The following is a 13,576-nucleotide window of genomic DNA, read 5'->3' on the forward strand; positions in this document are numbered from 1 at the left end:
GATGCCGACTGCCATTGGATTTCTCCATTTTCCTGTCTTTTATATTCATTGTCATTAGTACCCACCTATTCCTTTTTTGAATTGTGGAGATTTACATTCAGTTGAATTTAGATTAGTGCAAGTGTTTTTCTATATTTAACAGAAACATCTACTTCAAGTCCATAAATGAATGGATTTCCTGTTTTAAGGAAAAATTCCTTATTGCTTAATAGTTTGCCTGTACCATGTTGTTAAAAAAGTGAATGGCTAAATAAATCAGGTGTTTGCATATCTAACTGTCCTGCATTCCAAACCAAGCAGACTACTCCAAAAACCAAGCAGAAGCTGTCACCACTCCAGGAGGAGCTAGGAAAAAGCTACTCTCTCCATTGGTTTGCTGTCATGCTAGTGTGGATTGCCATGTGCTGCTCACCTCTGTGCTCCATGGGATCCCACTGCTAGCAGCAGAAGCAGAGGTTGGTGCCCTGCTTCTGGGACTGGGAAGTCTTCTTGTTCTCTTAGTATCACCATGAAACCAGTGGATACTTTTAACTGTCATCTTTAGAAGTCCTTTTTTGATCTCTCTTTGTATAGAATAGTTATGTTTGCTCCCCTGTTTGTGCTCATTTCACCTCATTTCACCTGCAACAAGATAAACAAAACCTTAACCTTCTTTGGCAACAGCAGCAATTACTCAACCCTTGGGCTTAAGGAGAGAAACACTGGGATCTGAGCTGTGATCTTCAGAACACCCAGTGTCCTCACCACCTCGTAGGAACAAGTCATTTCAGTGGCAGCATTGCTCAGCAGCAGATTTATTTCTTTTTTTACTCCTGCATGTGTTCGACATCAGTGTGTGAAAAATTGCTACTAGAGGGCAGATACTGATCATGATACAGCTATTACTGGCTGCCAGGTACTGCAGAGATTGGGGTCACTGCTTGCTTTTTCCAAAAGAGAGACAGTTTAATGAAATCTTGCTCTTCGGAGGCAAGAAAGCATTTATCCCCTCCAAACAAATTCATGGTCCTGAGGTAAAATGACATGAATATGTATAATTTCTTTAGTGAATTACATGAATTTGTAAGAGAGGTTTGAGGCATACAGCACTTTCAAAGTCCCTCGTTCAGCTCTCTCTGCTGCCCACATTTAGCATATGCTGAGCGGATGTGCAGAGAGTTCCATGGTGCCTTCAGTCCCAAATGGCTTCACTTATGGTTTTGGCTGAAACAGTTTTCCTTGGCAGGATGATTAGGCAGCAGCTACTCCATGGATGTTGCTTATTACCTCTTACTCCATGGATGTTGCTTATTACCTCTTGCAAGACTGGAATCCCTGGTGCTCATCCAATTTTACGTACTGGCTGGTTGGCCCACAGGCTCTGCTGAGCTGTGATTATACCACAGGCAGACTGCTACATCCCTTGGGATTGCGTGTCCCACTAACCCCACCAAATGCATTTCACAAAGCTGACATTGAAAAAAATCTGAGTGGCTAAATCCCAGCAAGATCCCAGTAGATCCTTATCTCTGTCCTGCTGAGGAAAGGATAAGAGCACAAGTACCCACAATTTGTGCAGCACACAGAGGCAGTGAAAAGCAAGGGAGAACAGAGGCATTAGGTAAATGGCCAAAAAAGCTGAGGCAGCCTCACACAGAAACACACAACAAAGAAGCCAGTGGATCAGGTTGACTTCAGCTGAGCAAGGCTTGGAGTGCTGCAGTCCCATGTGTTCATGAGCAGGCACATCAGTGACTCTGCTGGGTGGAGTCAGCTTCCAGGATCCAACCCTCTGGCATTTTATCATTCAAAGAGAGTGTACATACAAGAGAGCTATAGCACAGGTATAGAAGGTGATGTGAGGAGAGGATGTAGGTGTTGGAAACATTCCAATGTTTGCTTCAGGCTGGAGATGCAGCCTATTGAACTGCAAAAGCTAAGTTCGAGCTCCCAGCTGTGAGCCCATCCTCTGCCTGTGTCTGCAAAAACTGATTTATTCCCTGAATGGTCACATCAGAAGCGATTTGGGCAATATAACTGTGTGACACTCTGTTGAAGCTCAAGTCCAGGCCAGGCAGTGTCTTCTTATAGATCCCATGTTGAATCTACCAGCCTTGTGCAGATGTCTTGGGCAACCTAAACTGTCCAAAACTGCACTAGGCACCAGTGCCTGGGCACCTGAAGGGGCTGTCTCTGCCATTAGCACACTGCTTCCAGTAGGTATCTCCTGTAAAACCTTGCATTAAGGAAAACGCATCCCTTCCCTGTACAGACGATGTGCTTAAACAGATGTGGGTCCACAAAGTTCTTATTCCAGGAATAACCAATGAACTGTTCTGCATGAAAAGTTTATCAGATTATGCTCTTTTTCCCATTGCAGGTTATTCTGGAGCAGACATGACAATAAATCACCACAACCCTATGAATATTTCATAGAAACACATCTCAGCTTATGGGTGTTCTTTTTTTCTTGAACGATTATGTCTGTGTCTTTAGCCATTCATCGTCTGCGATACGTGACTGGCCACTTGATTCAAATTACTGTAGTGTCTGGCTTTTGACTGGTTCATTAAATATTTCATAACAAGGAGGAAAAGTAGCACTGCAGATGACATTAACGTGAATATACAAGCAGGTATTTGTGAAATCTTAGTCAGGATTTCTACTCACAAATGCTTTGGGAAGATTAATAGATATCTCTAAACATTATTGAAATAGTGACTTTTTATTCCAGTGAAAATTCCAATGAAATAATGAAAATTATGATGATAATGATTATTTGGTACTGTTGCTCTAGTTAAAGGGATATGGGTCCAGCATTCTGAAGTCTATTCAAGACAGGACTATAACTAAGGAACTTAATGAGAAGCAGAGTAGATGGTATCTCTTGCAATGGAGCTCATTAGTGTAGTAGTTCTTGAACAAGCTGAAAAACAAATCTCAGAAGCCTGACATTTGCCTTGTCAGTCCACGGGAGCTCAACACTAGAATTCACAGAGACTGTAACAAAATTAAATTTTAAGTAGCAACAAGCATTTCTGAAAACCCTCAGTTCTTGTGTGTATCTCTTGTAACACAAGTTATTTCTTCAAATTATTAGCTACAAAATCTGCAAGGCAGAAAAAAGAGGCTAGAGGAAGGAGCACTAAGCTTTTAGATTTGATTTTCCCCAAATGATTATCAGCTTTTCAGGAGCAAACTTTTCAATGGTTAAACTTTTTTATTAAATTCCTGCATGCATGTTTAGCAGTTCTGTCACTCTGGGAGCATTTAGGTATACATACAAACATCAGCCAATGTGAAAGATGCTGCCAAACCTCTATCTGTCCTTCCCGTTGAGTGAGAGCTCTGTATGGTTTGGAAATGGGAGCTCCCATGAGCCTCAGTGAAGTGGATGACAAAAGCCCCAGTGACTTTGGGAGAGGCTGGGAGCAGAGGTGCTGTTACACACACGTGCCCACCTGCTCAGGTGATCCAGCCTCTTGTTGCAGGCTCCGCATGATCTTGGAGGTTTTTTCAAGCTGTAATGGTCTCTGGGTTGCTCTGGTGAAGCCTGACCAGAGAAAACACCACCATGTGAATGTGACCTGCCACCACTGTCACAATTTCCCTGGTGGGAAGGAACCTTCTTCCACTAAAGATGCAGGTGCCTGAGATCTGTCAGGTTTTCCTGGTGGATTTGGAGGCGTGTGCTTATCTTAAGGATGGCTGCCCTCTGCTTTACCACCTCTTCTGAGTGGAAGAGGGTAATGAGTGTGAGCAGCAAGGAAGAAGCCTGTCAGGCAGGGGGAGCAGAGGGTGAGAAATGGAGCCAGAGGGACAGGGGTAGGACAGTGTGGAGAGGTGATGGGAGGTAGAGCGTAAGAAGAGGCTCAGGGGAGACTTCATTGCCCTCTACAACCACCTGAAGGGAGGTTGCAGTGAGGTGGGGGCAGGTCTCATCTGCCATGCCTAGCATGAGAGGACTAAAGGAAATGGCCTTAAGCTGGGATAGGGGACTGTCATATAAGCTGTCCCCTATTAGATTAGGGGACACACATATATTAGAAACATATATTAGAAACAAATTTTTCCCTGTTAGGGTGGTCAGGCATTGGAACAGGTTGCCCAGGGGTGTGTTGAAATCACCGTCTCTGGAGGAGTTCAAGAGACACTTGGACCTGGCGCTGGGTGAAGTGGTTTAGGGGTGACAGCGGTAGTGCTGGGTGGACACTTGGACTGAATGATCTGAAAGGTCTCTCCCAGCCTTGATGATTCAATGATTCTGTGGAGGCTGAAGGAGATTTGGGAGAAAGATGAGGAGTTGCAGGTGGGCAACGCAGAGGGCTGGGAAAAGCAGAGGGTTCCAGGAAAACGATCAAGGACTGCGCGGGCCGGGAAGAGAGCCGGGAAGGGAACCCGCCGGGCTGCGGTGGGAGCAGGGGTGGGAGCTGGCACCGGGTGCAGGGTGTGCGCGGAACAGCCCCGAGCAGGGCCGGGGGCAGGGTGTGCGCTGACCGCGGGGACAGGAGCGGGGGCAGGGTGTGGGCTGAGCGCCCAAGCAGGACGCCAGCCCTCAGGGCCCCGCGAACTGCAGCCTCCACAATGCCCTTGGCCCGCACCGGGCATGCGCGACCGCCGCCTGCCAGGCCCGCCCGCCCCGTTCCCGCCCGCCGCCGGGCGGGGACACCGTGAGCGAGGAGGCGGCCGGGGCGGCGGGGCCGGGCCGGGCCGGGCCGAGGGGCGGTCGCTGCCGCGGGCGGCAGGTGAGGCGGCGCGGGGCGGGGGCCGGCCCGGACTCCCGCAGGGGGCGGTTCGTGGGGGGTGGCGGTGGTCGCTGTCGCCTTCTTCCCGAAGGGGGGGAATGAGAGGAGAGGGGGTGATGAAGAAGCGGGGGGAGCGGGGCCATGTTCCTCGTGGTCGGCGGCGACCCCGCGGCGGGGAGGCGGATGAGATGAGCCCTCCCGGAGCGGGGCTGGCGCCGCGGCCGTGGGCACCTCTGCACAGGCGGGCAGCGAGAGCGCTCCGGGCCGGCAGGGCAGCCCGCGGTGAGGGTGAGCGGAGCAGGCAGCTGTTCAATCCCAACTCTGATAACCTCCCCAGAGGTCAAAGGCACTGCAGGTTTAAAGCCTACTGGGGAAGGTGAAGATGTAATTATGCTCTCCTGACAGTTTTCTTTGATGGCTGAGTGCCTTGGGACACCCCCCTAGCCCCCCGACAGCTGTCTTCGGCTTTGAAAGCTTAGCAATGAATTTGCGAGTTTGGCCCCAGTGGATACGGATGCTGGGTTTATCACACCCTGCACCTTTTTAATTATTGCGTGCTGACTAAGCATGGTGGAAAAGTTTCTCTTGGCTGTGTCAGCTCTGGATGCATTGCACACGCCTGTTCCGAGGGTGGGCTCTGTGTGTTTGCTGGGTCCCCTTGCTCCCTTCCAGCCCCCCTCAATTAACCCGGTGTTTAAATGGGCTATGAAGATAAAGGCTTCATGTTTAGAAAAATAAATAAATTGGAGAGGCACACTCTCCTCTGGTGATGAGAATGAGGACTGTATCTGAACAACTGCTCAAGCCAAGGGAACGTATCAGTGTTTTCACACCAGTGCCATAGTTGGGTAACTATTGACAAATGCTGACTGTTAAACGGTGACTGCTGACTTTGGTAATAAAACAGAAGCGGCTCTTTTAAGAGCAATCTCAAAACGCTTGAACTGATTGATTGGCTTGTTAGCTCCAGCCTTGACTTAGCTGGGAACCAGAAGAGCTCTTATTCTCTGCAAGGACGTTCTCCCTGAAACAAATCTGACTTATGCTAAACGCATCAGCTATAAGACAGGGTGTTTATTTTGCAATGTCATTTTCAAAACCGCGGTAGATACCAAATGTGTGAACTAGATACAGGAAAGCTGCCTTGCAGTCTGCTTTTCTGCCAGAGTGCATTTTGAACGGTTTATGATTGCAAGGTGGCAGTTTTACTTGGAGTCTCACTTTTGTGTTTTAATTAGCTGTCATCAAAGCTGGAGTTCAGCTTCCAACACTTGTGAAATGTGCCATGAACATGCACTCTAGATGCCTGGGTAATGTTTTGGAACTAGTTACTTAGAGCCCACTCTCTATTCAGCAATGTGAAAAATGGATTGACTATATGGAAATTTCTTTCCAGCTAAATTTCCAATCTCCTTAGTTGCATCTCATTGTGAACTTACTGACGTTTGCTTCAATCATCTGGAAATTGAATATTCTCATTCCCCTTTTTCTCACCCCCTTTCTTTTAAAAGTTGTTGCTTTAAAGTGTTCCATAAGTGCTGTGGGTTTAAATGGTTCCCTATGACATTAACCCACATTCAGTTGCTGCTCCCCAGAGTTTTTAATGTGTCCGGCCTGTGCTCTAACATAGTAAGGTCTTTAGGAGGTGTTTTAAAACATAGGGACCTAGAGAGATCTTCCACGAGTAAAACTGTCAAATGATCAGAGCCATAGATGACTTTTCTCAGCAGAAGAAACTGCTTTCTATTTAAAATGGCTTTTCCAGTCAGGGTGTATCTAGGCTATGAGGGAGTGGATTTTTCTAGGAAGTAGTGGGAGGCAGGAAGAATCATGAAAAAGAAGGTGGCGCAAAGGAGAGCATTTAACCACAGAGCCAGAACCAGATCACAGATCCTCAGCTATGCAGATAAAATTTCTTCAAAAAGGCAAAGATCTCACACTGTGGGACAGTCTTTTCTTAGGTTGTGTTCCAGGGTGGTTGCAGAATTCAGTGTTGAAGTTTACATTGAGAGGTAGAGAGACCTGTGGGTCCACAAAGGCCAGGGAAGAGCGGGCTAGGAAGGGTCAATGGAGTTTTGGGGAAGATGAGTGATGCTCCCGTCTTTTGCTGGCTGCCTTCCTGGGGAAGCCAGCAGCTGTCCCTAAGGGACTTTGCACCATTGGCACAGAGCACTGACTGAGGGTTAGTCTCAGGGTCTCAGCTGGTCAGAGTGACCCCAAGATATGTTAGAGAGTCTCTTCTCCCAGCCCGGCCCTCAAAGAAGGAGTCAGAGCTCTTCAGTTCTCAGTCTCAAGGTTGTTTATTGTATCTTATCTATAAAATTCTTTCTCCTGGCCTGCCGAGGTCCGCTCAGCAAGACAGTCAGAGGCACTCTGCCCACCTCCAGGCTGTGTTATCTTTTTATACTAAAAACTATGTGGACAATAGTTACAATTACTTTCCAATACCTGTCATCTATGTTAGACAGTGAGCTTCTACTCTAAACCAGTCTAAAAGTGCCACCATCACAGCACATGGAGACCAAGAAGGAGAAAGACAGGACACGCCCCAATTCCTCCCATCTTGTCCCCTGAACCCCCATTCTAAAAACCTCAAAAACCTATTTTTCACCCTGTGATAAATTCACTATCATTCTACTTAAATTTCATTGCTTGTAATTCTTCATATAAGGTTGGTAATTGTTTTTTCCAAGGGCTAAATCAAAGGCACAGGGGTCTTGGGCTCTGTGCCAAGGTCTCTGAGCCCCCTGGGCAGGGGCTTGAGTCTTCCAGGGCAGCCAGAGGAATTTCCTGGGTTCCCAGAGGTTAGCATTTGTTGGTGGTTCTGCTGTGCTGGATGAAGACATGATATGGGATCCTCTTCCTTCTAAAAGGTTAGGTCTCCCCCCCTTTCCTTCACCTTCTGTGGTAGAACGTGTTCCCTTCTCCATCAGCACACCACCTGCTCTGACACCACTCTGCCACCTTTCCCACACAACCGTCTCTCCCTGTCCTGGAAGCCAGCTGGTAGGTGTGAGGGGCTGGAAGAAAGCAGGTTTCTTTCTTTGCCTTCCAAGTGTGCAGGTTCTGCCCGCTGGCAGGGCAGGGGAGAGAGGGCCACTCACCCCTGGTGGTGCCGGACGGCGCCCGGCTCGGCCTGCGTTTGGCACAAGCTGTGAGCGGGCATTGAGCTCGGCACGGGGGAGGCTCAGCTGGGAGTGTTCAAAGCCAATTACTGGACGCAGTCTGTGTATGACAAGCTTCAGTTTCATTAGCTGCCTCCCAGGAGTATCGAGCTGTGCGGCTCACCTTTGCAGAGATCAGAGTCTCCTCTGTGATGTTATTAGGTGTTTTTAAAAATAGCTTCATCAATCCACTTTAAAAGAGCTGGTCTGCTCTGATAACAGTGCCTGCTGGTGCTTTTCCAGATAAGGAACTTGTCACTTTTCCTGCTGTCATACATGCAGCTTCTGCCCTATTTAGAATACAATATAAAAAAAGACTACAAAATAACCACCAGTCTTGAGTAAAGATTTATGTGTTTAGTTTAGTAACAACTGAACACTCCTTATTTAACTGCTTTGGACAGTATTGGTTTATGGGGAAGTTAGGATCAAGCTAAATGCAGAGTTGAAGATAATAACTTCACATACCAGTGTCTTGAGGAAATCTTCATGATAATGTCTCTTACATAACAAAATGACGACAGGCCAAAGATATTTTTTTTTTCCTTTCTGTCCCAATTAGAAATTCATTACCTTTAAAAAGAATTTGAAATACTATGTTGTTCATGTATGTGTATCATCTATACAATGGTGGGAAGGAGCCAGATGAAATGGCGTAAAACCAATTTCAGTCTCTTTTGGGGGTCTGAAAAGAAGTTCCCAGCAGTATCATGAGGAAACTGCAATTGCAGGACATACCTAGTAATTCATTCTATAATGGTATATGCAGGAGCAGTGTTCTAATTTACACATTTCTTTGATGTTTTGTGAGCAGATGGCATTTTTAAAAAGGTCTATTAATTCTGTGGGAATTTGGTAATGCCTAATTGCTGGGGGATCAGAATAGAGTAGGAGTCAAAGCGAAGCTCCTGACTTCTCTGCTCTCAAAAGGGAGACAGCCCTCTGCAGCCTCATTTTTAAGCTACTATCCTTTTAGAAATCCTTGCTTAAGAATATTCACCAGTGCCCTCAGCATAAATTTGGAACTTGCTGATTGGTCGTCATTAATTGGAGTGTTCTCCATGAACCAGACACTTGTTATTACAGGTAAAAAGTACTGGGGTGGTCATTGCTTATTGTGGGACACGATGCATTGTGGATTTTCATAAGAAAGCCCTTTACTCTTTCCCTCTTTCCCTTTTTCTCACTTGTTTCATGGTTCCTTTCCTTTTATTTTTCCTTTCTCTGTTTCTGTCTCTTTCATTGCACCTTGACTTGGTTGGTGTACTTCGGGCACCTGCCTAAAGTGTTTGCTGCAAAGGACCTAAGTACCTATTTGCACTGTGACATCAAAGGATCACATTTTGAGATTACAACTTTTCCTTTGAACAAGAAGAAGAAAAGGTTCCTGGTTGCTATGGTGATGAGCACTATATAAATGCCTATAAATAAATAAAGTAAACAGCTGATTCATGGACTTTGATTTGCACTATTTTTTGCTTTTCTAATGAGATATAATTAAATATCAGAATGGGAGGAAGTGACTTTCTATTAATTTTATTAAATACATGCTATGCCTTCTCTTTTACAGTATTTCAGCTGAGAACAGTTAAATAGTAAGATGTGTATTTTTCTCTCTGTAGGAAGTTGATGGTTTGAAAAATCATAGTCTAGTATTTATAGAAAAAACTTTTAGATGCCAAAAAGCAGTCCAGTAAAAAGATGGTGTCCATTTTCAGTTTAATCAGAACGTACATTTTGAGCTAAATGCCTATTTTTCTTATCTCTAAGAGACTATTATAGCTGTTGCAACATTTAAGTTCCAGTCAAAAGTGTCTATAAATGTAATTATGTTCTTCTGCAGTATTTGAAACCCCACTGGTGCACAACAACAAAACTTGAAAATGTCACTGACTTTTTCTTTTATGTCAAAATGACAAAGGCACAGTGAAAAATCATACATTCCTTGTTGAAGTTCGAGGAGGAGGGTAGAATTGGCTTTTTCATAAGCTTTTTGTTCTCAGGGCTATGATGTAAAAGTAGCTTTCTCTCTGTGCTGAAGGTGATAATTGTAAAATGGATTGGATGGAGACAATAAACAGCACACTGGAGTAATCCCACACTCAGGTGTTTCTCACTCAGGAAACGGGTGCACTTTGATTAACAGCAAAGGAGAGTCTGTAATGGAAGGAGCTGCCTTAGGGGAAGGAAAAAAGGTTTGTGTGATATACAGAACTACTCCTTGGTTAAAGGATCAGTCTGGTTTCTTGGTGGAAACTGATTGTGCCACACTGGCCTGAAGAGAGATTACCTCAGCTCTGAGCTGTGGAGTGCAGCTTGTGCACTGACAGGGAGTAGATCTGTTTTCTACCACAGTCACAGCTTTGTATTCAAAGCAACTGTCAGATTTCCAAAGGACTTGGAGCACCATCTTGCCCTATTAAACAATGATAAAGTAACACCACATCCTTCACTGTCTTCCTTCCCATTGTGCATTCAGATTCATGTCCGTTTGCTTTACCAATTAAATATATATTTGACTAAATACCTTTTAGTCCCAAGCATGGGTAATTGGGAGGACAAGGACATGTGGTAGTTCTTTGCAGTTACACACAACTTCCATCTCACAGAGCAAAACATGTTTCTGCACACAGCTGTAGAAGGCAGGGGCAGAACAGGAGCAAGGAATGGTGTTCCTGAGGGTCTCACTCGAGCAGTGACAGCCTGCTCCAGTTTGATTTACATTTCATAGGCCTGTCACTTCTGTCACAGCTGAGCTGCTGCTGCGGCCAGGCTGGTGGTGCTCACCTGAAGAACAGTGACAGCATCAGTGAAATAGCCATGGAGCTGCTTCTGAACCTGGAGTTTCCTGCCGTGGGACTGTGCTCATTTCTCAGAGGGTGGCACAGTGTCCTGGCCCTGACCCTATGCCTGCCACAGCACTGTTTTCTGTGGGCCTGAGGCTGGAGCAGGCTGTGCATGCTGGAATGTGATTTGTACTCCACATGTATCAAAGGCAGTTTTACCTGGATTGAGGGTAGGTTTGGATAGTCAGTGTTTGACTGTGTGACCGACAGTGGACAAGGCAATCCAAGGTCTCTCCTAAATGAGTTGCTGCAGAGGCTGATGAGGTTTGTGGCAGCCTGGACCCAAACAGAATCTGCTGCCTGCCAGAGCAACAGGGAGATGGGAAAGGTGGCAAACAGGGAGTCTTGAATGTGCTTCAAGTTTGCAGCTACTCCCAGGGCTAACCACATGGTTTTGGTGTTCCTGGAGACCAGGCTGGTGCTGGAGCAAGACCAAGCTCCAGAGTCATTGACAGAATTTTCTCAATTGAAAAGCAGCATTGTAAGTAGTACATACTGCCTTTAAGGGAGAGGCATCTTTATTTAGAAGTCTTTTCTTTGGAGAGGAGGATGAAATATACATATAGATATTAATGAGAGGACAAACTGTTGAGGACAAGCTGGAGCTGTTGTGTATCTCTTTTTCTGGCATGGTTAGGGCAAAGGGTGAAACAGTGCATATACCAGATTTATTTTTTTTTCTATTCCTCAGAAGCTCTGCTTATGGGTGGTTAGAATTTTTTTTCTGTCAGAATTTTTTTAATAGATAGATATGATCCAGGACCATCTGGTGGAATTTGCTGTTGTCACATCTAGGTTTTCTGATGTATTGCCTGTCAAGTTATGTTGTATGTTCAGATGAATTTCTCATATGATCTGCTGACAGCTACTGACAGTCCTGAGACGGGAAGTTGGAAGCCTGGGGGGAAGAACAGAGGGGCAGAGCTAGCTTTTAAAATGTAGCTTTGATTGCTTTTGATTGGTGAGCTTTTATTTCTGGTATTTATGGGTGACTTTTTAAGTGAAGAAATGTGAATGAGTGAACTTTAAACCAAGTGTACCTAAACTACTGTAATTTTACTTGTAAGGTCTTGGAAATCTGCCTATAGTTTGTTGTTGATTTTATTTCTTTCTTTGACACTGGGCTCCTTAGTCGTTCTCTATCCTTAACTCTCCATCTGTAGACAATCTCACACCTACTTAAATTGCAGCCTTTTCTTCCTCCTTTACTCCTCAGTCCTTATCCAGTCCCTTTTTAGGAAGACCTCAAAATATTTTTGTATTTTTAGGATACCATTAAGAATCCTAATAGTCATGGTATGCTAATCCTAAATCCTAGTACCATAATAATTCTGTAGTAAAATGAACTTAGATTTTTGGCAAATTCATATTAACCTTTGCAGACAGATCACATGTATAAAAGCAATAAGCAACTCTGAAATAACTACAGTAATTCTTTTCTTGGTGATATAATTCTCAATTAATTAAAGTAGATGGTTTTTGATGTAGAGATCCACAGTGCAACTGCATTTCCTCACACACTGACAAAGATAATGATCTACACTTTGTAAACCAGAATCCAAATAAGCCATAAGCCCTTCAGTTTTGTTCTTCATTTTTTTCTGCCATAATTTGAAGCTCCAAGTAGCAATTATAGGCTGGTGACAAGATAAATTTCACAACCTGTTGTCATTCATCATTTTTCAATTGGCTAGATCAGAAAATAAGTGACTTGTGTTTGAACTTTAAAGGTTTTTAGTTTATATAGTACTGGTAGAAAGCATAGTACAGGTATTTCTGAGTGGGTTGGGAGGAAGCCTGTTTGTAGGCAGAGGTGGGATTGCCCTGCAAAGGCACATCCAGGTGTGGCTCTGAACACAGACTCGCCCCCTTCTCTCTCAAAGCTGTCCTGGTTATACTGGGCCTCAAAGTTGGAAGTCACTCTTGAAAAGGAAAAGGCTTTCTTCCATGGGAATCTGGATCTCAAGATGACTGTCCTCAGAGGACTCTTGCTGAGGAAGAAGCTGGAAAGCATTTACTTGCCTCTGGTCACTCCTGTGAGTCCTTGATGCTCCTTCCCGGACTGGGGACTGCGAGTGCCCTTCTGTGGCAGTCGAGAGAGAGAGCATATTAAGCTGACCAGGCCTGCAGAACCTAAATGTGGGGACCACTGTTGTGTACTCCAGTCTTCTTCCATGCTTTTAAAGTATCAGATAAGGAGACTTGGAAATGATCCCACTCCTGTGATAGGGGAGGGATTGGATATGCAAGGGTCAGTGTAAAGATGCAGCAGCTCTCTATGGTGGTGGTGATCTGTGTTGGATGGAGCACTGTTCTCATACTGCTCAAGCACCAGCTCAGCTATTTTCAGCAGAAGTGGACTTTGAAAGAGACCCCATAGATGGAATATGGCCAAATCCTCTGCCTGTAACATGTTTGATAGCCCTGCAGGGTGGCAAAGCTGGTCTTCAGTCCTTAAATGCATTAAATTAACTGCAGGCAGGCTTGCTGAGGAAAGGGTAATGAAGCGGGTCCAAAATGGGCCGTGTGCGCTCAAGCACATGCAGTGGGCTTAATGCTCTAGGCAGCACTGCCACAGGCACGTGGCTCTGGAGCAGCCAGGTCAGGAGCACACTGGGCTGTTTGTTAAATGTATTGCAGACCACAGGTGCAGCCAAAATCACTTAGCCAGGCATCAAAGTGAAAGGCAGGAGGGAGAGCAATCCCATCAGGAGAAACTTGTGAGAGGAGCTGGATGCAGTCTGGCATAATGCTGGCTTGTGGAGGATGTGTTCCAGTCAGCACCCTCTCAGGACCTGCCTAGCCCACTGTAGGAAAAATTTCAGTTTCTGGTAATTGAGAT

General features: G+C 45.3%; 1 protein-coding gene across 8 annotated transcripts in view; it reads left to right on the plus strand.

Moving 5' to 3' along the window:
- The first annotated feature begins 4,575 nt into the window (after nucleotides 1-4,575).
- The window catches only part of POMGNT2 (protein O-linked mannose N-acetylglucosaminyltransferase 2 (beta 1,4-)), a 32,008-nt gene continuing 23,007 nt past the window's right edge, over nucleotides 4,576-13,576 (plus strand). For 2 of the 8 annotated variants that reach the window (XM_071429453.1, XM_071429450.1), the window contains exon 1: nucleotides 4,607-4,724. The gene's annotated coding sequence lies outside the window, so the exon portion shown is untranslated. Of the gene's footprint in view, nucleotides 4,725-13,576 lie in introns of all 8 variants that reach the window. The other 6 variants (XM_071429451.1, XM_071429457.1, XM_071429452.1 and 3 more) reach the window with 4 other exon arrangements.

This window comes from Agelaius tricolor, unplaced genomic scaffold (genome assembly GCF_023055355.1).
Source record: "Agelaius tricolor isolate 1412-34295 unplaced genomic scaffold, bAgeTri1.0.p SCAF_6, whole genome shotgun sequence".
NCBI classification, from domain to species: domain Eukaryota; kingdom Metazoa; phylum Chordata; class Aves; order Passeriformes; family Icteridae; genus Agelaius; species Agelaius tricolor.